The 24,919-nt window shown below is 41.8% G+C and overlaps 1 long non-coding RNA gene across 1 annotated transcript in view; it reads left to right on the top strand.

The window, feature by feature from the left end:
* LOC126475319 (uncharacterized) overlaps positions 1-24,919 on the top strand; it is a 649,294-nt gene that overhangs the window by 318,714 nt on the left and 305,661 nt on the right. The window contains exon 2 of the long non-coding RNA XR_007586701.1: positions 9,252-9,305. This is a non-coding gene — a long non-coding RNA (uncharacterized LOC126475319). The remainder of the gene's footprint in view (positions 1-9,251; positions 9,306-24,919) is intronic.

Genomic DNA, 24,919 nt, shown 5'->3' with positions numbered 1-24,919 from the left:
ATTCCGAGAAATACATGCTCAGCAATCTGAAAAGTTTATACGTATCTACGCAATGGTGGGGTCATGACGTCATCACACCGCTGCAGAACGCATTGTCGCGCCGACATGTTTTACAGAGCAAGTAGTGGGCAAGAGTTGGCATTTTTTGCTTTATTTAATTAAGATACTTAACTTCGAGGTTCGCCGATGACATTGTAATTTTGTCAGAGATAGCAAAGGACTTGGAAGAGCAGTTGAGTGGAATGGACAGTGTCTTGAAAGAAGGATATAAGATGAACATCAACAAAAGCAAAACGAGGATAATGGAATTTAGTCGAATTCAGTCGGGTGATGATGAGGGAATTAGATTAGGAAATGAGACACTTACAGTAGGAAAGGAGTTTTGCTATTTGGGGAGCAAAATAACTGATGATTGTAGAAGTAGAGAGGTTATAAAATGTAGACTGGCAATGGAAAGGAAAGCGTTTATGAAGAAGAGAAATTTGTTAACATCGAGTATAGATTTAAGTGTCAGGAAGTCGTTTCTGAAAGTATTTGTATGGAGTGTGACCATGTATGGCAGTGAAACATGGACGATAAACAGTTTAGACAAGAAGAGAATAGAAGCTTTCGAAATGTGGTGCTACAGAAGAATGCTGAAGATTAGATCACATAACTCATGAGGAGGTATTGAATAGAATTGGGGAGAAGAAAAATTTGAGGCACAACTTGACTAGAAGAAGGGATCGGTTGGTAGAACATGTTCTGAGGCATCAAGGGATCGCCAATTTAGTATTGGAGGGCTGCGTGGAGGGTAAAAATCGTAGAGGGAGACCAAGAGATGAATACACTAAGCAGATTCAGAAGGATGTAGGTTGCAGTAGGTACTGGGAGACAAAGAAGCTTGCACAGGATAGAATAGCATGGAGAGCTGCATCAAACCAGTCAGGACTAAAGATCACAACAACAACAACAACAACAGACTGAGCTGTTAGCGTGGGCAAGTGACACTTAACTGCTGTTGCATAAAATGTTGTTGCTTATTGTGTGTAAGTACGGAAGGTCGACAGTCAAATAATTTTGCATAACGCAGCAAACGTATAATCTTAGGGAATTTCGTCACAGCTATCTGTAGTTAATAAACAGACTCGTAATCAAAGAAGTCGAGTGATTGCAGTGCCCATTACTTTCGCTAACTAGTAAGAGAAAGACTGTTGAATTTGACCTCTGTGTACAACCATAACACTGTCGAAGTGAGAACATCAGGCTTTGGTGTGCAATAGGTTATATCTATCAGGTTTCCTACCCTTGGAAAAGTTGAAAGACGATTTAAATGATCATATAATTTACACCAAGTCTGAATATAAAAAATTTTGCTGTGATCTAATTATTTTACACAGTGTAGAAGTAGTTAAAATAGAGCAAAGTTTTCTCAAATATTTGAACGAATTCACCAAAATTTCTCTGAGACTTTGGAGGCGTATCACATTATATAGAAGACTTCATGAGGATAACGCAAGAAGGTACTTGTATCTTAGTAGCTCACGAATTCAACGTTAAATAGGCAGTTGAAGAAATACAAAGTTTTCCTTCCTAGCCCTTATGTCCAGTACGATCAATAAATTAAGCATAAAGTAGTGGTAGAAAAAGAAGAGTATCGCTTAGCGATACTGTTACTGTAGTATCACACATGTTCTTTCCAATCCCCTTTCTTCTTTGCGAAAGTTTATCTGTCATTTTGAATTTCTGTGTGCTCTCTGCACAATAATAACCGAATAATGTTAAAATCTTTCGAGAAGTGAATTCGCTCCCATCTCGCGATCTTATATTGGCACTTGATACCAGTTTTCTGGACGACAATTGTTGTCATGTTCCTTAAACCTTATGTTAATGCTTCTGTTTGTAGCTCCTATGTACACTTCACAATATGTGCAAAGGTTTTGCAGTAGCCAAATATTCACGTATTTTTTTTTTGTTGGCAGCAGATGACGTCACCAGTCAACGCTTAATTAACATACGCAGGGGTCGAACTTTAAAGTCCTATGGGCTATGCAGCTTCGCCTAACTGCACCGTTGTTGCGAAATTTCGATTAAATTACATGAAAATTAAGCTAATTTCACATGCAGGGGATTGAACACGGAACGTTTTAGGCTCCAGAGCCTAGATATTGTTGCGAAATAGCTTGCGACATCGTATGCCCTTGGGCGCTTCCGCTATTAAATTGCATAACACCTGTTATGACAGTGGACGGCAATTGCCTAAAAGTGAAAGTAGATCAGTAAAAGAGGAAGTGACGTTCGTATCGTGCCAGAATGTGAAGTGCCGCCATACTGATATCACTGTGCTCCGGAATGCGCATTAACTCACACACTGACCTGAATGTGAAGATGAAGTACAAATCCGAAACAAAAAATAATGTAACTGTGGAAATAACACCATCAAACCAACTCGATTTCTCGAAACGTGATGACCGCTTGCCCTGGAAAATGCACTCACTCACACGTCGACTTGCATGCGACCATGAAGTACATACCCGAAAAACTAAACTCACGTAATAGTGAACATCACAACATGAAACGAACCATATTTCCCAAGAAGTGATAAATCCGTGCTCTGGGAAAATATCTCCACGCACACATTAACAGCCTTTGGATGGAGATCATAAAGTTCGTTCCTAACATACAGTCAAGTTCTCAAAAAGGTTACCGCCTCTGCATGACGAACAGAGCTTACGATTATCCGAAACCACCAATGGACCGCCAGATACACAAGCCTTGTGATACTACGTCCACAAGGGCTCTCTCCTACTCTCCTACTTCCAGCTACACCAGAAAATTCAATCAGTCCAACATACATACACTGACACGGAAGAATTTATGGGACACCGATATGCAGATAGAGATGGTATCACGTACACAAGGCATAAAAGGGCAGTGCATTGGCGGAGCTGTCATTTGCAAGGAGGTGATTCACGTGAAAAGGTTTCCCAAGGTTTCCGTCGTGCTTATCGCCTTACGACGGGAATTAATGGTAGTTGGAGCAATGCGCATGGAACATTCCATTTAGGAATTCGTTAGGGAATTCAATATTCCGCGATCCACCACGTCAAGAGTGTGCCCAGAATATCAGATTTCAGGTATTACCTCTCACACGGGCAATGCAGTAGCAGACGGCTTGCACTTAACCACCGAGAGCAGCGGTGTTTTTTGTAGAGTGTCAGTGCTAAAAGACAAGCAACACTAGTTGAAATAACTACAGAAGTCAATCTGGGGCGCTAGACGAACGCATCCGTTAGGATAGTAAAGTGAAATTTGGTTTTAATGAGCTATGACAGCAGACGAGCGACGGGAGTGCCCTTGCTAGCAGCACGACATTGTCTGCAGCGCTTCTTCTGTGCTCGCAACAATATTTGTTCGACCCTAGACGAATGGAAAACCGCGGCCCGGTCGGATGAGTCCCAATTTCATTTGGTAAGAGCTGATGGTAGAGTTTGAGTTTGGCGCAGGTCCCACAAAGTCATGGACTCAAGTTGTCAACAAGAAACCGTGTAAGCTGTTGGCGGCTCCATAATGGTGTGGGCTCTGTTTTCATGAAATGGTCAGGGTGCTCCCTCCCCATGGACTGCCACCTTGACGTTGGCGGGGAGGTTTATGTGGTCTGTGTGTGTGGGTGTGTGTGTATGTACTTGTGTGACAATGATCCACAGAGCCATGCTCCTGGCAAGACCACCCATGCCAGACTGGTCACTCCGAAAGATTCCGGACGAAGTGTAGCCACCCCAAGAGACTCCACTCTTGTGAGTATGTGGGTGGCACTCATGTGAGCACTTAGCTAAATCTGACATTAATTCCTTTTATTTGTGTAAGGATCTTCTATTTTCTATCCTGTCGGCCTCCCTTGGCCATCTCTTGTGTTTTCTACCCTAACGATATAAGGTTTCGAGGCGCAAGTATGTCTTTCATTTTCCTCTTCACTATCTACTTTCAGGGGAGGTGGGGCTCCGAGAGCCGTAGTGATGGCAGCCCTCTTAGGGCTTCAGAAGAAAAAAAACCTTTGTCCTCCAGGTTGGGGGTTCCAGGGCGAGACTAGCAATCTGTCTGGGGGGAAATAGTAATATGCCTCGGAATAGGACAGATAAAATCATGACGACGATGCCCCGGAAAAGGACAAAGTATCGGAAAATAATGCATTTAAGAGCTTCTAAGTGAAATTTAGCGTCGTGGAATAATAAAGAACAGGAAACTACTATGGAAACTGAAGAGCATAAAATAAGCATGTATGCTATGACTGAGCAATAAAAAAGGGAAAGGTTTAATCGTAAGAGAAAATTACTAAATTTCTTGTGAATTAGGGTTCCAATCCTCAACGTGCTATTAGATGTTTATTAATAAAGCGTTTGAATAGGTGTAATAACGTTAATGACGTTGCCTATGTCAACGAAAGGACAGTAAAGATGACAATGCGGTAAATGAATCTATACTTTACATACTTTCTGTTTACGCACCTGATGTGGGACGACCTGAACAAGAAAGAGAAATGATTTACAACAATCTTCAAGCTGTAATTGACACTATTCAGGAAAAATTTTGCTCCTGCGAGATCTGCATTGACGTATTGGCCATTCGATTACTGCAGGCATTAAACAAAGACTTAATGCATTAAAATGAAAGTAAAGAACACCTAATTCATTTTTGTGCATTGAATGAATTCCCTACTAATAACGACTACTTAGACCTTAAGCCACAGCATAAATAGACTTAGAGTAATACAAGAGATGAGCTCTCGATTATTCATTACATCATAACCAAAAGAGCCATTCATCCAAGTGAAATATGTGAGAACGTTAACATCACTGACTGTAGGATCTGATCATGGACTGGTAATGTGTTAATTACACATAAAACTTAGACCAAAAAACGAGAGAGGCTGACTGAAGAAAATTGAAGTTATAGAGGATGGGAGTACTAAGGTTTTAGAAAAACCTTAATAACCCGTGTTTACACAAACAAGACGTAGAGGCGAGATGGGCTACTCTCAGATCAAATATATAAGAGACAGCACTAGGAGCTTCAGACATGAAAAAGATGAATGTGACAGGAGGTAAAACCACATACAGAACACCATGGCTTAACCAAAATGTTAGAAAATTGGCTAGTCAGAAAAAGAAAGCATTTCTAAAATGTAAAGCCAGTCAAAGTCAAGACGATTATACGGTCTACAAGATCATTCGCGACAGGGTGATCTCGGATATTCGGAAAATATGAGAATTACTGGGAGACATGAGCAAAAGTTATGGAACAAGACCTTAATGGATCAGAAAAGAAAGAAGTATGGTGAATGCTCCAAAAGCGAAACAACGATATTAAAAAGACATTCACATACTCAATGTAAGCAAAATTTCGTGGGAGAATTATTTTAAATTTCAGTATAAGGACTTCGCAAAGTTGGAAATTGAAACTAGTCACCAGAGCACAGAAAATGAAAAGCAAATAGACTTCTCATAGGACGAAATACTAATTGCTATGAAAAGACTTAAAAATACGAGATCTCGAGGGCCAGGTGGCATATATAGTGAATTAATAAAATACAGGGGACATGCATTATATCAACAGCTTCATCCTTTGTTTGGTAGTATTCTGAAGGAAGTCAAGATACGAAGAGAATGGAAAAACTAACATCAGTAATTAAAGACAGGATGCAGATCTGTGTAGGGCACAATTGAAACCTTAATCGGCAAGATAACGCCAATGGGTTTATTGAAAATCGATGTATAAGTAATTAGATATGGAGACTCATTAGCCCACACTTGTTCAACTTAGAAATGGACCACATCACTGATGACGTACGAAAGAATCTGGGTTGTAAAATGAGAAATAAAACGGTAAATATTACGTGCTATGCTGGTGATACTGTATTAATAGCAAACAACCAGGAAAATTTACAAACGTTACTTCACCAATTTAATAAAACAGCTTATCAATATAACATGTCAATCTCACCTAGGAAACGGAGTATGATAATATCAAAAGCACCTGTACAACGTAGCTTAGAAGTAGGTGATGTGTCAATTGAACAAGTGATGAGCTTTAATTATCTAGGGCTGCCATCGCCAGGTATATGGACTTAACATTGAAGTGAAAATTCAAGTGAAAAAAGCAGTAAGGGTAACTGAATGCCTGCAAAGTACCGTATGAAGAAACAAATTTAAGACAACCGAGAGCAAAATAAAAATATGCAAAGCAATGGTGCCTCCTATATTGACATATACACCAGAAACTAGAGAAAAAACGAGAAAGGTAAAAGAAAAATTTACGCAGTGGAAATGACGCAGAATCAAAGAGTAGCCATGTGGGACAAAGGAACAAATGTGTCGATAAGGGAACAGTGTGGTATACAAAATATAAATCAATGGATGAATACAAGAAAAAGTAATTCGATGTTGTGAAAGGGGGCCCTTCAAGACTAGCTAAAGTTTGTAAACACGGACGATCCCTAGTGAAACGACCTCTCGGACAACGACCCAAGATATGGGATAGCAGTTGGTCCAGTAAATCCACGGAATGAGACAGACTAACAACGACAACCTTAGTCAGCAGCAGCAGAAGAAAAAGAGACTGAGCCCTCTGGATGTTCAGCTACTTGGGGACCATTTGCACTCATTCATGGACGTCGTGATCCCAAGCAATGACGGAATTTTTATGGATAACAATGCAGCATGCTCCGGGCCACAATTGTTCGTGGCTGGTGTGAAAAACATTGTCTACATTTCGAGCAAATGACTTAGCAAACGAGATCACCCTACATAGATCCGGTCGAAAATTTATGGGATATAAGCGTTCGCCCATTAAATCCTTTGACAATTATGGACGGCTATAGAAGCCGCATGGCTCAGTATTTCTCCAGGGTATTTGCAACGATTTGTTGGGTCCATGCCACGACGAGTTGCTCCACTATATATTTGGGACATATATCGGAAAAGTAGAAGGGAAAGAAGCTTGGAACACGATCAAATGCCTCAGCGAAACCAAACTCGGCTTTCGTGGATACAGTTCAACACGAATTCCAATAAGTAAATTTGTTGCGTAGGAGAACAGAGTGAAAGGGAGAAAGCATCCACAATATCTAAAGGCAACTGCAAAAGCAGATGATGGAAACATTTCTCCACTGAACATGGGTACCGGTATGAGGGCATCCCACGCCACTGTTTTATCTGAGTCAAACAAAAAGAAGCATACGGAACTTCGTGATGGAGAGACAAATGGAAAAATGTTTAAGAGTAAGTCAGTACAGACTGATATTATCTGCAACTGGTTAACAAGAGAAAATCAACGCCGCAGGAAGTTTTCGGCTGCACTGGTGAGTTCCTTGAAGCGTATACACGTTACAATTTTCTGCATATAATTTTCTGCAGTTGCAAAACATGCGAAAACTGACTGACATTTAAAATGAGGTCACAATTTTGTGCCGTCTTTTAGAAGGTGCCTGTTATTCAAATATTATAGCAAATCAGAATCATTATTTATTTCCTTTTTCTTCCTCGTGTTGATCAGTGACAATAGCATTTCCAGCCCGTTTCTGGCTGTACGTTGCGGCTGCTGCTGGAGCAGTGCCTTCGGAAGCAGTAACAGTTGCAGGCAACTGCCGTACCTTGGATAACGCAGCTACACTCGTTGTCAAGGTTCCGTCGATCACATCTAACCACCACGAGGGAGGATCACAGTACTGTACACCAAACACATTGTAACACCTTCACGTCAGCGCCGGAAATCCAAGAACAAGTGATGGACTCCTCGAGTATTCTACGTCATTCCACACAACTGGCTGGAGACTAGCAGCAGCCGAACGAGGGCTATGACTAACACAACACAAAAGGCTGTATGTGGAGTGCCGCAGTGATCAGGAATTCTGGACTGCTGATGAATTCCATCGCGTTGTGTTCAGTGATGTCTCAGCATTCTGCAGCACCCTGGATGGCCATCGTCAGCGAATATGGTGGCGACCTGCAGGTAAGTAACATTCTTCCAATATTTCGGAAAGTTACAGCACTGTTACTCTTGACATCATAATGTGGTAATCCTGCTGGTATGACTTAGGTTACGGCAGCTGTTGACTGAGGGATCTGTCATTGCACTACCAGTATGTCAGGAACGTTCCGTGTCCTCATTTATCCCTCTCACGCAACAGTACTGCGATGTCATTTATCAGCAGGACAATGCTCGTTCTAATACGACAAGTGTGATGTTGCATAGAAAATATGTGAGATTATCTCGGACTTCAGTTTCCCTCCTGTACCATTATGCATGATATTAACGACCAATTATAACAGTTATGGGCCAGGCGAGGACGGGAAGGCTTCGACACCTTTACGAATGGAATCAGTACATGCATCCAGGGAAGAGATGTTGCAACGTCATATTTATAAGTGGGCTCATGCCGCCAAGTTCCTTGTAAATTTGAATTCGTAATCATGGCGATAAAATCACGTACCCTTGAAGTTTCAATTTTCTTCTTCCTTCCCAACTGTATGCTTAAATTTTTGTCAGGCAGTGTATAACAATGGTGTTCTAATAACTTCACAAATGAGTATCTGAAAGCAACACGTAAGGATGGTTGAATATGTACCTATAGTCTTTAAGCAGCTGCCGTCGTCCACCGAGCTGATTATGCAGCGGAGGTCTTCTTCAAGTTTCCGATCTTCTGCCACTGGCTTCTTAAGCTTTTCTTAGGCAGTCTTCCAACGCTGGTCCACGTTGTTGATGATTGTTCTCTGTCTGCCAGCCCACTACTACTTTAACCTCCGCACAGTTCTGCCCTAAAGTAGAAACGTGACCCAACGTCGACCCGACAGGAATAGCAGTAACTGCATGCAACGATCTTTCAGCCGACAAACGAGCCGGTATGCGCTGAACTGTCCTATTTGGTTTGAGATTGGATCATGGTTTTTAACGATCTTACTATTTCCTCTTTTTTTAGACACTACGAGTGACATGTCACTGCTTATGTTGTTGTGTACTACTAGTTTCGTGTGTGATTTCAAAAGTACTAATGACGCATATACATAGCTATTTGTCTCTCTCTCTCATTCTCTCTCTCTCTCTCTCTCTCTCTCTCTCTCTCTCCGTGTGTGTGTGTGTGTGTGTGTGTGTGTGTGTGTGTGTGTGTGTGTCTGTGTGTAGACCACCAAGGTGTAAGTTTCATATTTTCGTGCGAAAATTGCCCTGTGTCTTATTATTTGCGTGATATAACTCAATCAAGTCTTTCTTTCTTCCAGCCTCCACAACCACTGTTCCATGGGCTGTTCGGTGTGACTGTTCGAGTTACTAAGGTTTGTAAATGCAGCACAGTAGATATCACATATGGGACACTTAAGAACCATTTAGGAGTTTACGTATATTTAAAAGTACCAAGAAATTGTGAGATGTGACGAGCAAATTACTCGTGTGGAACTTGTATCTGAAGTTTTGCTATGTAAATTTATAAACACTGTTTCAAAATGACTAGATGAAAAAGACTCATTTCGCTTATTTTCCATTTGTTCTCTGAGCTGGAAGAAAACGGTGCCATAAAGCATCTGATCCGTGTAGCATCTACCTTATTCGGCGCATATTCCTATACATTACATTTGGTGTTAGTTTTCGAGCGCAGGGACGCATATGCAACTTGCCTTTTGATAAACAGGAATCTTTCCGATTCACTCTGCAATATTGGAAGGTTTTCCTTTGTTCTTTTTTCATGCTCATACTGTATGCTAATATTTCAAAAATACTATGATTTTAAAATTTGCTGCGTAATTAAGTGACATCAGTGGAATGCGTGGTATGAATACTTGTTCTTTTCGGTTAAGATTTCCATTTCGATGACGTTTTGTACAAGTTTTTCTGCGAAGATATTTTAGAAACATTCAATAAATTTAGAAATGCTGTTGTGAACTTTACGCTTTCCTCTTAGTTCATCAGCATATCAATAAATTTAAATACATTTTATTCGCCAGATACCAATTCCTACAGTCATTAATTGGTTGTGGAACTACTTCATCTCTTCTTGCACTTGTTCGGTGTTTACGTAATTTCTTTCTGTAAGCGGATAGACGTTTCGATCAGTTGTTCCTCTATTTTTACGATGTTGCATAGCTCATCGGTGACGACGGTCTTGCAGGAGTGTAATCAATACAATGTGTGCCATGTCCAAGTAGTATTCTAGAACGTTGGAGTATATTCTACAATACAGAAAAACATTCGAGAATATTCGTAAAATATCGGGAATGTTAAAGAAAAACTTCTAATTGTTTCCCTTGAAAAATATAAGTACGTTCATCCGAAAGAGCCATATGTCCTGATATATACTGATTTATTTCATTTAGCAAATGCTTCAATAATGGTGATTGTGTGCCTGTTGTAAAAATAGTAAAAACACGTTGCGAATCTTCGGATGGAGCACATGCACAAAATGGTCATTTGTTACTGTTAAAATCCTAGGTATATCTTTGTAGTAATCAAAGTACGAGACACACACACTATTCAAGCACTTGTGCCATGCCATGAATTAAATTTACTACTGACTATCATTGCTTTCTGGGCCTAAAATCATTTTCGATGAAAAAACCAATTCTCAGATTCGCATCTTGAAACGTTGTTGTCCCTTGTAATATTTACTTGTCTAGTACTGTGACTTAAAAGACGAAATTTGTTACATAATCTGATTTACATGGCACACCATGGATTTTCATTATAGCTTATAAAATTATTATTTTCTTGAATAATTGTCCACAGAAACTTTAAGAAGACGGCAGAAGTGATATTCCGGCATTTCAAGGGCATTAGCAGACTGCAAATACCTCAAAAAATAGAGTGAAACTGAAAGGGAGCCCTAGTGGGGACTGTTTAAGTGATTGATTGTGTTGGCATAAGTTTAGTGTTCTAACAACATTTTTTTTAAAAAAAAGACATAAATTATGCTAAACAAGTTATTGTTTGAATACTGTAAACAACTAAAAGGTGGTTTGACACTACAATGGACAAGGCTGCTGGGTGGCAGAAGAGAGTCAAGTACTCTGGCCCTAAAAATGTGGATAACGCAATCTGAATTGATGTGACGCTGAGCAGACTTTGATTTATCAAATACTTTAGTTTCTCTACATAGGTGCAGCTGAGAGCAAGTGGCGGTTGAGATCTGTACACCCTGACAGTGCCAGAGCAGCAGTACGTTACCCAGTTTGCTTCGTGCGGTAATGTAACTTCCAGCTGGTGAGATGTGTACTGCAGAAGTGAGACTTGGAGGTGACACCTGTGAATCGATCACGGCCACAAAAGAAATGAAAAAATCTCACAGTCTAGCGATCAGGCAGACCAGAGCCCTGAAATCATGGTACATTTCATTGTGGGACACTCCCGTTGTCACCGAGCGAGGTGACACAGTAATTAGCACAGTGGATCCGCATTCGGAAGAACGACGGTTCACTCCCGCGTCCGGCCTTCCTGATTTAGGTCTTCCGTGATTTCCCTAAATCGCTTCTGGAAAATTCTGAGATGGTTCCTTTGAAACGGCATGGCCGACCTCCTTCCCCATCCTTCCCTAATCTGATGAGACCGATGACCTCACATTTTGGTCTCCTCCGCCAAATCAACCCAACCCAACATCTGTTCGCTGGTCGTACCAAGGACCAATCTGGCTCACTTACATGACAGAATGCACAAAGATACCACTCGTCAAGACTGGTAAACCAAAAACGAATAACTGTGCCCTTATCAAACCAGTGTTCCGAGACGTTTGAAGTCACAATGTCGGCACAGTAAGAACTTCACCACAGGTTCGAAACTCTTAACTACTCGCAGGTGAAGTTGGTCTTACGACAGGTCCCAAGTACCAACCTCACAAGCCAGAGCTTCGACCAAAACTGCTTCCAGACCAAAGTCCCGCACTGGCGTGCTTCGCACCTCTCCAGAAAAAGATTCGCTTTCCTGCTACGTGCACAAACGACACCCATCTTGATCCAATCACAGGGCTCTAGAGGAGCTAAATCTCTCCTCCCACACGACAGCACAAAATCATGTAGAACCAGGGCAAGATTTCAGACACCTATATCTCTGGAAAACAAAGAAACTGCCTTTTTTCAGTTTTTGGATAGGGGGAAGATGATTTTCTCTGAGGTCATGTCTCTTTCCACAACAACAAGCAAACATATACAATCTTAAAGATCTCTGTCTAAATCGCCTGTGCCTTGGAGCTTGATAGTCCTGGCTATGAGATGTAATAGAGATTCTACCTGTAAACATTTCTCAGATGCTGAAGTTTCTTGTACAACCGAGGCAGCTGATGGAACTGGTTCACAGGCCTATTTTCAGCATCACTGACCACGAAAACGTGTGAATTTTTATTACACGTGGCTCTGCACACAGTGTCCAGTTTACAACTCCACTGTGTAGACAGATGCTTTCCTTCAGACCATTGACCCCGGAACAGGTTTCCACTGGTGCCATTGCAGGTACTGCAACATTGTTCTGTTGGAGACCTGTCTTGACAAGGGGCTGCCCTGTACAGCTGTGGATCGGTCAGGCAAGATTTACTGAGGGATGGCCTCGCCGCCAATTGCTTTCAATTCCAACATGCATTTCTACGACCGAAGAACCATAAAAATATCTTATGCTTTTAGCAATCCACAAGGCTCCATCAATGTCTGCTCAGGCCATTAACTTTCTAGAGTCTCGTTCAAGGTGTGTCAGGTTGTAATGAAATCTTTAATAATTTTCTGTATACAAAAAATAGGTGGAGGAGTAACTTGTCCTCTCTCAGACTTAAAAGAAAAAAACAGCCTTACAAAGCATGGAGTACACTATAGAAAAAGCTTAACATTTCATGCATACAAGTAGGTGGAAAAAATAAATTTCAATATAATGAAACAGAAAATGAAGATATGTTACATAGCGATTGCAGCTCTCACGTTGCATTTTATAATTCAGCAAGAGTTAAGAAAAATCACAGATTCGACAACTTAAAAAAACAGATAGAAAGTTAAAAGAGCCAAGAGGAATAAGAATGCAAAACAAAGACCAAAGTACTCGGATTACAAGGGGTGTGAGACACGGGTGAGCAGTTTTTCCCCTACTGTTCAATCTGTATACCAAAGAAGCATTAGCGGAAAGAAAAGACAGGTTCAGGATCGCAGTTAAAAGTCAGAGTGGAAAAATATCAATGATAACATTCGCCAATGACGTAGCTGTCGTCAGTGAAAGCAAATGGATTTAGCTACCTGATGAGCACATGCTATAGATAGGGAGTAAATTGGAGAAAGACTAAATAGCGATTAGGAACACAAATGACATTAACATGAAATTTAGGATCACGAAATATAGAGAGGAAAGTATTTTTACTACTTTGAAGCACACTAACACATGATGGACAAAGCAAGAAGGACAAAGAAAGTGATTAGTGCAGCCAGCCAAGGCTTTCCTGTCCAAAATAAGTGTACCAGTATCAAAAGTGTGCCATAATTTGTATCTTTATTTACATAAAAATATGTATTTCATATAACAAGTTTTTAAATCTGACTAAAAATTATAAAATAATTTCTCATAGGCCCATACTGATTGTCAAATGCGTACAGATAATTCTAAAAATTTATGGTTGTGCGTTTTTAATAGGTATGAAAACTTGTACAATATTTATAACAAGGAATATGAGGCGCTTGCAATAGGTAACAGTTATGATATGAACTATTCATGAATCTGATGTGTGTTGCTTGCACCCCACTCTTTTCCTTTTAAATCTTAGAAATATTTTCAAAGCTACTAAAATTCACGATTACAAATTTTGAGAACGAACGGTATGGAGTCAGGAATCTAGTTGAGCCTAGGGGAAATTATTTTATGCCTTCGGTCTAATTTGAAAATGTGTTATAATAAAAATTGATTTTTATTTCTTTCTTTTTCTCTTTTGAGTTCAATTTTTCTCAAAGGGTTTTAAAGATTATGGAGAGACATATGTTATATTTCAGGTATGTTTCAAAATCTTTTCACCTGATCATACCTGAATTAGAACATTGATATATGTATACCTACTAAAAATATATCAACCATTCCAATTGTGAATTTCCTAAATATTAGTATAAAGGAAGCAAATTTAATTTTGTATGATTTTATAAGGTTTTTTACTTGTTGAAAACCATTGTGACCAGAAACTGACAAAGATCATGAACGACTCAAAGAACCAGCAGAGACTGACCAACTGGCCAAGGGAAAAGACAGTGGTTAGTCGAGTGCGAGAAACAGGACAGCAATGAGAGGAAAATGGACAGTGCAGATGTCATGACAGACTAACAAAGTTCATATGAGTAATGCAGTGAGCTCTGAGACCAAACCAAGTGTGTTATGAGAATGATATGAGACTGTAATACATTCATAACTTAGTCCAGAGTTGTGGCGAGGCTAGCTGTGTAGTGTGGCTGCGAGCACTAATTTGCTGTAAAGGTAGGCATGGTTTTGTAGTACCATGTGGCTAACCCTGCAGAGCGATACTAGCGTTCACAGATGTAGCAGTGCCATCTAGCGGCCGTCATCGAGTCCCATGCTTCCAGCCTGGAATGCATTCTGATACTACACACACAACATGCCAGTCCTGGAGGACAGCTGAGATATCAGGCATTAGCAACCGTTTCTGTCCCATCCCCACCCCTATGGGCGATAGGTGGATCAGACAGATAGGAAAGCTAGTTAATATTGCATTGTCGTCCATCTCTAAACCAGGTTAAAAATTTCAAGCGTCTAGTTCTTAGGGAAGTTAATTTAAAATCGTTTGGAAACTTTGTACCAAAAAGACAGAAAGACAAGAAAGCGACCTAATAATCGTCTGTTAAAATGGAATTTCTGATCCTTTGGAACACAACATTGTATGGAAGTGATCAATAGGTCATAAGAAAATTGCCAAGGAAGACAATAGATACATTTGAGACATGTTTTTAAATAAGGATTGTCAAATTTGGTGGACTCGTAAGATAAATAAGGATGTTCTCTGTACAATCGACAAAGAAAAGCCGGCCGATGAGGCCGAGCGGTTCTAGGCGCTACGGTGTGGAACAGCGCGACCGCTACGGTCGCAGGCTCGAATCCTGCCTCGGGCATGGGTGTGTATGATGTCCTTAGGTTAGTTAGGTTTAAGTAGTTCTAAGTTCTAGAGGACTGATGACCTCAGAAGTTAAGTCCCATAGTGCTCAGAGCCATTTGAACCATTTTCTTTTTTGACAAAGAAAAGAATATGTCGCAAACACAGATTAGAATAAGTGACATTATAATGAGGTGCGTATTAGGACACAGGGAAGAAACTGTAGGGGAGAGTAATTAAACTCATAGGGGGCGAGAGTTCCAGTGAGAGAATGAGGCGGGCCAAAGAGAGTAAGTTGTAGTGGAACTTTACCATACTTGCCCGAAGACTGACGACCTACAGAAAGATAGTACAGAAAGGGTGTCGCACGATTCAAGAAGCTGGACTCGAATATGGAGGATCGAGGTATAGATACCCGTTGGAACTTAATTTTTCTCATGATTTTCCGACATCACTCCAGGTGAAGTTGTGTTGTATCCAGTGTAAGTAACAAACAGAAAACAAAACTAGTTCAGATACTGGTGTTCAGGAACGTCTCTTCAGCTTATGGCATAAGGCAAGGGTTAAGTCCTGTAGCACTAAGAGTTTCATTGTCTTCTCTTTCACGCTTGATTTTCTCGCTTTTTACCGAAGTAATCAGTAAGTTTTATATATGAAGGAGGTGGTACTAAATGTTGAGTTACTCTTGTAGGAACGTTTCGCCTCTTTTCACAGTAAGCCTCTTCCTTATGCACTATGAAACACTTGTAAGGTGGTGTAGTAATACCGCCACATCAGAGGATGCTGGAGAACATTATCCGGATAAACATGCAATGACATATCACATATCCATTACAGAACTCAAAATAGGTAGGAAAAGAAGCTACTTGAAGACAAAATTGTGTGAGAACCATACTGTTACTAAAGTCCAATAAACTGTTATTTTATTGTACTGAACACGAAAGTCTGTACAGACGCTAAGGTGTTCACCTTCATTGCAGTCAGCGACTGAAATTCTTCCTGGTTGGGTGCAAAGATACACGTTAACAACTTTGTCTTCCACAGCTGTCAAAAGAAAAGAAATGTAAACCAGTAAATGACTAAAGGTGAAGAGAAATCGGGCATAGACACTCAACAAATCATATCAAAAAGCAATTTATTTGAAAAGTATTTGTGACAAAGGAAGAGGAATTTCACAAGCACTGTATGACGATAACGGGCATTTGTCATCTTTCATCATAATTCTTTTTTGTTCCTATTGCCCCAATTACGATAAGAATGTTTACTTAAAATAATACTTGCTTAGCTATTCAAAAATGTGTTATCTTTAACTTTGTCACAGCCCCACACAATTTTTCACTCTTTCCTTAACCGCTGTTCAAACGTCAGCGTCCGAAAGGTTTTGTAAAGTGCTATCAAATCATTATTTACGAGAACTGTATTTAATCGTCAAAAGATACAATTTGCTTCGAGAGCTGTATTGGACGATATTAACATTTCCATCACTTTTGTAATTCATATTACGGGGTAAACTTCTATTCCCATACAGTGGTTCCGAAGCAATGTGATAGTCTGTGAAAGACTATCCTTCGTTTCTCTAAATTGAGATTGTATTCAGACATGCCGCCTCCAAATACTCCGAGGGCACTTCTTTAAATTGTATTACAAAAAAAGAAGAGATAAAATGAGACGAAATGAAAAAGGAAAAGTAAAAGAAAGTTTCGTACGTAAGCTACAGTCAGTAACCTTTTCGAAATGGTAATTTTTCATTTGGTGACTTCTCGCTACCGGAGACGCTTCTGAGGTACTCCACAAGGTACAGTAACGCTACTGACAAACACATTGAGTAACAAAACTTTCACTACTTGAGATGACCCTATGGAAATGGAAATGTCGTGTGGCTAGGGCCTCCCGTCGGGTAGACCGTTCGCCTGGTGCAGGTCTTTCGATCTGGCGCCACTTCGGCGACCTGCGCGTCGATGGGGATGAAATGATGATAATTAGGACAACACAATACCCAGTCCCTGAGCGGAGAAAATCTCCGACCCAGCCAGGAATCGAACCCGGGCCCTTAGGATTGACAGTCTGTCACGCTGACCATTCAGCTATGAGAAACGAATGATCGTAGGACAACGAAACTTTGTGGAAGCTTTTGTAAGAACACGCCGAAGAGAAATAAAGAATAAACGACTGCAAGAAACATATTTTAATTTCCACATGATAGGTCAAAATTAGTTAACTGCGTGACATGTTTACGTACCGGGGTACAAACGTTGTTCAGTGTGAAGGCCATCTGCATCCACGACAGCCTGGGACAGCACTAGAGCTACCGTTCCGTATTTGTTCGCAGCACTTTCATATTGGGGGACCACGGAATGTTCAGCTCTCATGACACAGCTCGTGCATTGCCTGGAGATCGCACATCGTGTACAGTACCCTCAACCATGGCAACAGTAACGTCTTGAACAATATGTGGTGCAACTGGTCGTCGGCCACTTCCAGGAGCAAAACCCTAGTGGATAGATAATTCAAATTTCCGAATAACGTTCTTCAACCCCGGCGAGGAAAGACGACCTCTCCGTATTCCTTTAATGCGTTGATAAAACAGCTCTATGAGTAAAGCCCTGCTCACCTTTTCCGTACCCATGTTGACTGTCTACAGCTGTAGTGCACACTTGACGCTTGTGTTTAAACCCTGTGTTGCCGTGCCACTACCGGCGTCTAAGGGACAGTCATAACACTAACACTACTAACAACGCAAATCCTGCAACACAGTCTGAACGTCACTCCCATAAAGTTAGGTACTATACGGTAAATAGCTGCTCGTCTACACTCGATCAAGCAGAGAAAGATTAATTAAATGTCCCTCTTTATTGGATGCCACATCACACTCTTTTTTTCAGCCTTGCATCTATAGCTGAAGGAAATCCAGTTAGGATGAACAATTACGAGATACAATGGAGTCGGCACCATTACATCACCAAAATTACTTAAATATTTTTTCGCCTGGGATTACTCGCACCTATATTACAGACCCAACGGTATAAAGTTGAACAATTGAATGAACACTTTCTCTATCTGTTGGGATCCCATTTCGGCTACACTGCATATCTCCGGAGGCCACCGCTTCGATGCATTAACATTAATATAGCTATAACATTGAACTGAACTTAGTGCATGTTCGTAATCTGTCGTGGATCATCGGGCTTACAATAACGATATCCATTTATTCCCACTAAACTATGTGTATTATTTATTTACCTTATATGCCACTGTGGCAACTTTTTATTTGCATTGAGGCTTTGCTCGAATTTTGGGTATCTGAATTGTGAACTGTTTAAAATATGATTATAATCATGTCACTATCACTAAATGTATACATTACGAATTTCTCCTTTACTGTGGCGTTTATCTGTCGTGGATGATCGGACTTACAATAACGATATCCATTTATTCCCACTAAACTGTGTGTATTATTAATTTACCATATATGCTACTGTGGCAACTTTTTATTTGCATTGAGGCTTTGCTCGAAATTTGCGTATCTGAATTGTGAACTGTTTAAAATATGATTATAATCATGTCACTATCACTAAATGTATACATTACGAATTTCTCTTTTACTGTGGCGTTTATTATGAACAGTGCAACTTTGCCCAAGTTTTGAGAAGCTAAATTGTGAACTTCTTTACATATTGTAAAGAATGAGCCAGAGAATAAGGGATTTTACTTTATTGTATGATCTTTCAAACGGTAACTTCATGTTTCCGTTACGGCCAAGCCACGGCACCGAGGAAGGGAACCTTGGCCACGCGCCTTTCTCATCTGCTTACAAGGTAACGCCGCCCCAGGCGTCGCTTAGCAGACAACGCTCTGGAAAGTTCCATGCCGCCCGCACGGTTTGCTCGGTCTTGACCAATCAGGGCTGCGGAAGCCGCGTGGTGCGTCGAAAATACCCGGCCGCCCGTCGCCGAGCCCGCTCTCTTGTATTCTTGCTCACCCGCGAGTCGGGTGCGCGACCTGTAGCATTGAACATCTCCCGCTTGTCCCGGTGCTGCGGCACTGTGGAGTTAGTTTTGGCAGACAACAACTTTCGGTAGCTTCGCGAACAATGTCTCGCCAAACTCTAAGCTCTGGCTCACCCTCACCTCCCTAGGCCTATGTAGCTCCTTTCAACATGCTTTAGCCAATAAATGGCCTTTCTATAAAAATAATCCTAATCATTCCATAATGCCCACCGCCTGCCCATACGCCCATCCTGTACAATACGATTATACTCAGGTCGTTAGCTGTTCGGAGGCAGGCAAAACATCCGCTACACCAGTCCAGCTGCAGACCACTACACTGACATCAACAGGTCGTCCTGTACGAGACTTGCCTATGGTGAAGGTAATTTGGTCCTGTGGTGTAAATTCGAATAAAAACTTTGGCTAAAAAGTGATAGGAAGGGGACGTGAGATTTTTGATGGAAACGTCACGCTACTTCTTGATTTGAAAATTTATTGCTATCGGAGACTTTATACATACACTGAATTTTGCTTCATAGCTACACATCAGTGTAGTGAACAAACCTGGGCGACCTTCCGTAAGCTTACTTTTCGTGCAGTGCAGCAGAAGGTGAACCTATACCGAATTCCTTCTGGTTGTAGGGGAACAAGACATTAATAGGGGCACCGCTGCCATCCTCTGAGTCTCGTCCACAAACAGAGCGAGATTAGATGAGATAATACTAAAGGATTAGATTATGTTAGATTAAATTTACTTTTCATTCCAATAGATCCATAGAGAGGATATCATCCTGGATGTAGAAGACGTCAGAAAAACAGGAATGCACAATAAATTTTTAAGAAGAAAAATGTGTCTTCGGATCTTAAGCGAAATGGTCCTCAAGAGAAAAAGGTTGTCACAATACATGTAGATGTTCAACACACTGAGGTACATATTATAATTTTTAGGATATTGTAGCCTCGCACTGCCAAACTGAAAATCTATTTTGCAGTTCTTACTGACAAAGAACGCATTACTGCACTGAATTTCTACAGACGTTAGGTGGTATTAAAACTAGAATTATTTCAAATTGCTAGTAACATATAAATGTCAGTTGGTTCTACTAAGAATTACACTTCTCTTAAAGTGAATTTCATTAGCAGTTAGAGTATCCATGTCTGCTAGCAAGTCATTGAAAATATGTTTTCCTGAACAAGGACACCTTTCTGGATAGAAGTGACTTTAAATTTTTGTCAATTTTATTGTGATTACATGAACTGAGCTGTATTATTAAACAAGAGATACGTTTTTAATGATAAATTTCATTACGGAGTAAAGATATTGGTGAGAAGTAGTTAGTACCCCAAGGACTCTGCAGGATGCTCTAGATTTCACACCACAAATAAATATGATTACACCTTTTGGGGCCAGGAGAACTTTAGCTTAGCTTCATAAGTTGCCCCAATAAATAGTTCAGTACCAGATTGTGGAATAAAAGTAAACATAGTGGGCTAGTTTTTCTGTGTCCTATGTCTGACAACTTTCATATTGCAAATAGAGATTACTCGGGGCATTCAGTTGTATTTATTATGAATTAATAATTCCAAAAATATAGCACCTTGAACTCCTTATATGTCTTTGTTGTCTTTGTTGTTTTAGGCATATACTACCGGGAAACATGTTACAAGCTCCAAACTGCATCTAGTGTTTTTTTTCAAAGTCTGTTGAAAAAGAACTGGCGAGGTGGGATTCATTAATGTCCATGAAAAAATCATTAACTGATCCTTCTGAGACTAAACGTCATTCGTCATTTAGTATAGTATTTGTTTAATCACTAAGTGAAACAAGCACGGCACATGGTAGCGTTACAGATGGATGGTCGTTGATATACACAAGAAAAAGTAAGGACCCTACGATGGAACACTGTGGGACACGGGACATGATTAGTGCCGATTTGAATTTGACTGATAACTTAATACGTGCCTCTTCCTTAATGACACTCTTTGTTTGCTGACAGAGAAGAAGGTCTCTAAACATTTTGTAACATTTTATGATACTCCGCAAATATTTTAATTTATTTAAGGGTATGTTGTGATTTACCATGGTTTTTGACAGGCAACAAAAAATACCAGTATCTTGTAATTTATAACCTAATGCAATAGCTTCATTTTGTCTGTTGGTGTAAGCAGTCTTCTTAACATTAGAACACTTTACAAATCCGAATTGTTAGTGTGGCAATATACAGTGATAAGCCAGAACATTGTGATCACCGATCTACTATCGATGAAAACCCGTGTGACTGGTAGTCAACCACACCCACGATTCATGTGGTATCAGTGAGTGTGTCGTCCATGTGTAGAATCTGAGAGGCGCGAAATCAGTATGAGCGAGAGGTCTATCTCAGCTTGACCGAGAGCAGATTGTGATGAGCCGGAGGCTGACAGGAGCATTTCGGTGACTTCACGACATGTCGGGTGTTCAGCTGTGCGAAACCATGGGGAAACCACGTCCAGGCGTCGTGTGGCAGGGCGTCCACCCCTCATTACAAATATCGACCTCATAACACATGTCAGACGTCGTAGGCTGGGCGGTCTAGTAAAACAGGACAGGCAGCGAACTGTTGCGGAACCACCATGAGACTTTAATACTGGGCAGAGTACAAGTGTGTCAGAACACACAGAACACCGAAAACTCTTAACTATGGGCCTCTGCAACCGACGACCCGTGGATGTGCTGATGTTAACACAACGAACGCTTCCCACGCCCGGGTTCGATTCCAGGCGGGGCCAGGGATTTTTTCTGCCTCGTGATGACTGGGTGTTGTGTGCTCTCCTTAGGTTAGTTAGGTTCAAGTAGTTCTAAGTTCTAGGGGACTGATGACCATAGATGTTAAGTCCCATAGTGCTCAGAGCCATTTGAACAATTTTTTTAACACAACGAAGTCGGCAACTACGACTGAAATGTGCACGTGACTGTCAGCACTGGACGTTGGTGCAGAATCAGAGCTTTGCATGGCCTTATGAATCCCGATACCTTTTTCGTGATGCCGATGGGAGGGTGCGAATTCGTCGCCTTCCAGGGGCATAGCTCCTGGACACCTATACTGCGGGACGGACACAAGCTGGCGGCGGCTACATTATTCGCTGTGGAAAATTCACGTCGGCATCCATAGGCCCTGCGGAGCTCGTGCAAGGCACCATGATGGCCAAGAAGTGTCACACACACTGGTTGCAGACCTTGTACACTCTTTCGTGACGCACGTGTATCCCTACGGCGGTGGGATTTTTCAACAAGATAATTCGCCGTTTTACAAGCCCAGGAATGTGTTGGAGTGGTTCGAGGCACAGAGTGGTGAGTTCCAGTTGATGTGCTGGCCCCCCATCTCTCCAGATCTGAACCAGATGGAACAGATGTGGGATGTGACTGTATACAGCGCCAGCGCTCATCGCCCACCTCCCCGGAATTTACGGGAAGTAGGAGACTCGTGTGTGCAGATGTGGTGCGAGTCTTCTCCAGCCACTACCGAGGCCTCACTGCTTCCATGTCACGACTCGTCGCTGCTGTTATCCGTACCAAAGATGGACATACCGGCTATTAGTCAGGTGGTCATAGTGTTATAGCTGTACAGTGTATCTTTCGTTGTCAAATGGTTATGAAGCCAACTGTATACTACCTTTTCTAGAATAGTCATGAATACTAGTAAACGTGAAATATTTTTGGTTCGCTCATGTTTCGAAGAAGTGTGATAGTGTTATAGAACGAATGGATCAGGATGGCAGAATAGGCTCCCCTCACACTGTTGCGGGCCACAGTAGCTCGCAAAGCAGAAGGGCGCCCTGGTCGGTGGGAGAGACTGTGGTCGCCCTCGAGGCGGCGCCGGAGTGGCGAGGTGGTGGCGAGGTGATGCGGCCGGCGGGCCGTAACGAGCGCGAGCACCGCCGCGACGTCGTTACAGGGTGTGTCCAATTACCGCGGCAGGCAGGGCAGCCGGATCAGTTGGCTGCGGGGAGCCGAGCCAGCTGGCGACCAACGAAGCCGTGCACCAGCCACCGACTGTACTGCGGCGCTTTATGCCACCCGGGGATCACACCCCAACGACGGGCTCAGAGGCCTACTGGCGGCCTCGCTGAGAGCGCCTCGCGTCTTTCATTCTTTGGAGTGGGGGAGAGAGTGGGCGGCAAGGGAGAGGTTGCATTTATTCACGTCAGAGAAAGTTGTCCTAGAGGAATTAATATGCATGCGATGTATACAGCATTACAAAGAAAAGTAAAGCACCCAGAAGAGCAGGAAAAGAAAGAAATGAAATTTTAGGTCTCCAGATTCTAATTTACAGAGAACTCTGCAGTGTGAGCTCACTTATCAGTATGACATTGCACCTCCTCTTGTCAGGATGCATGCACTGGTTCCATTCGGAAGGATGAAATCTACATCTACGTCTATATGTACCTGATTACTCTGCTATTTGTAATTGCCTGGCAGAGGGTTCATCGAACCACCTTCAAGTTACATTTCTACCGTTACATTCTCGAATAGCGCACGCGGAAAACGAACGTTTAAACCTCATATCTCTTGTTTTATCATGATGACCATTTCTCCCTGTGTACGTGGGCGACAACAAAATATAGTGACGCTCTGAAGAGAAAGTTTGTGATTGAAATCACATGAGAATCTCATCTGCAGCGAATAGCGCCTGTGTTGTAATTAGGCCTGTTAATAAAATATCGATATATCGATACATTTTAACAAAAATATCGATATACACTGAAGCGCCAAAGAAGCAGGTACACCTGCCTAATATCGTGCAGGGCCCCTGCGAGCACGATAAAGTGCCACAACAAGACGTGGCATGGACTCGACTAATGTCTGAAGCAGTGCTCGAGGGAACTGACACCATGAATCCTGTAGGGTTGTCCATAAATCCGTAAGATTACGAGGGGGTGGCGATCTCTTCTGAACAGAACGTTGCAAGGCACGCAGGTATTCTCTATAATGTTCATGTTTGGGGAGTTTGGTGGCCAGCGAAAGTGTTTAAACTTAGAAAACTGTTCCTAGAGCTGCTCTTTAGCAATTCTGGACTTCTGCAGTGTCGCATTGTCCTGCTGGAATTGCCCAAGTCCTTCGGAATGCACAAGGGACATGAATGGATGCAGGTGGTCAGACAGGATGCTTACGTACGCGTCACCCATGTCACTCCAAATGCACCTGCCCTACACCATCACAGAGCACCCGAGAGCTTGCAGGGTCCATGGATTCATGAGCTGGTCTCCAGACCTGTATACATCCATTCGCTCTATACTATCTCAAACGAGGCTCGTCCGACCAGGCAACATGTTTCCAGTCATCAACAGTCCAGTGGTCGGTGTGACAGGCAGAGGCGAGGAGTCGTCAGTCGTGCAGTCATCAAGGGTACACGAGTGGGTCCTCGGCTCCGAAAGCCCATTTCGATTGATGTTTCGTTGAGTGGTTCACACGCTGACACGTGTTCACAGCCAAGCATTCAAATCTGTAGCAATCTGCGGAAGGGTTTCACTTCTGTCACACTGAACGATGCTCTTCGCTCGTCGTTTGTCCCGTTCTTGCAGGATCCCACTCCTGCCGCAGCGACGTCGGTGATTTGATGTTTTATCGGATCCTGATATTCACGGTACACTCTTGAAATGAACGTGCGGGAAATTCCTCACTCCATAGCTGCCTAGGAGATGCTGTGTCCCATCGCTATTTTGATGGTTGTAACACCACTTTGAAATTCACTTAAATCTTGATAACCTGCCATTGTCGCAACAGTAACCGATCTAACAACTGCGCCAGACACTTGTATGATATAATCGTTGCCGACTACAGTGCCGTATTCTACCTGTTTACACAACTCCGTATTTGAAT

Source organism: Schistocerca serialis, chromosome 4 (genome assembly GCF_023864345.2).
Source record: "Schistocerca serialis cubense isolate TAMUIC-IGC-003099 chromosome 4, iqSchSeri2.2, whole genome shotgun sequence".
In the NCBI taxonomy this organism is placed as follows: domain Eukaryota; kingdom Metazoa; phylum Arthropoda; class Insecta; order Orthoptera; family Acrididae; genus Schistocerca; species Schistocerca serialis.
The sequence above is the reverse complement of the archived record's forward strand: the minus strand, read 5'-3'. Positions and strand labels throughout refer to the sequence as shown.